This window comes from Gekko japonicus, unplaced genomic scaffold, assembly GCF_001447785.1.
Source record: "Gekko japonicus isolate JY-2015 unplaced genomic scaffold, Gekko_japonicus_V1.1 scaffold1794, whole genome shotgun sequence".
Classification (NCBI taxonomy): domain Eukaryota; kingdom Metazoa; phylum Chordata; class Lepidosauria; order Squamata; family Gekkonidae; genus Gekko; species Gekko japonicus.
The window spans coordinates 363,646-365,334 of record NW_015164244.1 but is presented as its reverse complement, the minus strand read 5'-3'; the positions used below and the strand labels follow the sequence as shown (position 1 = coordinate 365,334).

At 65.4% G+C, this 1,689-nt stretch overlaps 1 protein-coding gene across 1 annotated transcript in view; it reads right to left on the bottom strand.

Annotated features, from left to right (window-relative positions):
- The window catches only part of AGAP3 (ArfGAP with GTPase domain, ankyrin repeat and PH domain 3), a 104,896-nt gene that overhangs the window by 8,877 nt on the left and 94,330 nt on the right, over nucleotides 1-1,689 (bottom strand). The gene's annotated exons all lie outside the window — the stretch shown is intronic.

Below are 1,689 nucleotides of genomic sequence, written 5' to 3'. Positions count from 1 at the left end.
GGCAGGGAGGACCAAAGCCCCTGGGGGGGGGGGGGGGATGCTGGCAGGGAAGAGCTGGAGGGGGGCCCTGGGGGGGCATGGCTGGCCTGGTGCCACTGGTGGGCAGGAGGTGGGCACCAAGTCACAGGAGGCCAGGCAGGGGAGGGGGGGCCTCCCGGCTTCAGAGGGTGAGGTGGCCAGGCCCGCCTCACATACGGAGGTAGCTGGAAGGGGGGGCTGCAGAGGGCCAGAGGGCCCCCCCCACTGGCTGGGGAAGGCTGGCTCTGGGGGGCAAGGCTCCCAAGGCCCGCAGGGGGGACGGGAAGCCGGCACCTGGCAGGACACAGCACAGGCCGGCAGGGCCGGCACCTGGCAGGACACAGCACAGGCCGGCAGGGCCGGCTCCTGGCAGGACACAGCACAGGCCGGCAGGGCCGGCTCCAGAGAGGCCACAAAATCCCCGGCAATCTGGTGAGTGCCCCCGTGGAGGGGTGTGTGTGCTCTGACACCCCCCTGACAGCCAGCATTCATCACTCCGGTCCCCCAACATCTCTCTTAGTGGCTGTCAATTCCCCGGTGGGCTTTAGAACTCCAAAGTGAAGGCAAAAGCACACCCTTTGGGTGCTGCTAAGAAACACATCAAGAGCTTGGGAGCACCCTCACGGATGACTTCATTCTCCAGGCATTTGGGGGGGGGGATGGGGGAGGAAGAGACCCTGTACCGGGGCCCCACCCCCGCATGAGGGCTCTCCTGCATTCTCCTGCCCTGGAGCCCGGGAGCTCCCTCTCCCTCTCTCTTTAACATGCGGCCATGTAAAGAAGCAAGAGCTCTACGCAGCCCGTGTGTGATTTATGACACTTCAGAACAACGAAGATTCAATTGCACCGCACGTCTTCGCCTCTGATTACCTCCTAAATGAGATAAACTGATGGCAATTCATCCCCAGACCTCACCCACTCTCCCAGGGTGCCAACCTGAGGGGCGGGGAGGCTGCTCTGCCTTCTGGCGGGCCGGGGGGCCCCCCCCCCCCCCCCCGCCGGCCCGCCAGCCCTCTCCTGCAACAGCCCTGGAGAAAGGGGGCCGGCAGCAGGGCGGCGGCGGGGGAGGGGACGACACTGGGCCTGGCCACCAGGCTCCTGGGCAGTGCGGCAAAGGGATGCTAGCAGAAGCCCAGGCTGAGGGGTGGGGGGCGTCTCCCCCCACTGCACCCCCCCCACTCTAGCATTAAGAGGCACAGGGAGGTCGGAGTTGGGACTTCGGAAGGAGCCAGCAGAGCCCCCAGACACAGGGGGACCCTGAAACAGGGGCCCTGTGACACGGGCAGGAAGGGCAGACGACCAATGACGTAAAATCAGATAAAGCGGGTTTGCAAGTGAGGATAACAGCAAATGCCGCACAAACGTACGTGTTGGGGGAAGAGGCGCTGCAAATAGCCACTCCTCGGTGCGAGGGTGGGGGTGCCTAGCCCCCCCCCCAACTTCTACGCTCCCGGGGGGGGAGGCCTATGCCCAGCGGAGCCCTGCAGCCACGCCTCGGCCCAGGCGGCCCCGATCCTTGATTGTGAGACCCCCGTCCCCTCTCCCCCCTCCCGACTCCTGTTTGCCCCCCAACTTGGGCCAAGCAAGCCCCAGAGAACAGAAGGCTTTTCTGTCTCCCCAGGGAGGCCAAAGGCTCAGCAGTGTTAAGGTCAGGAGAAAAGCCACCACCAC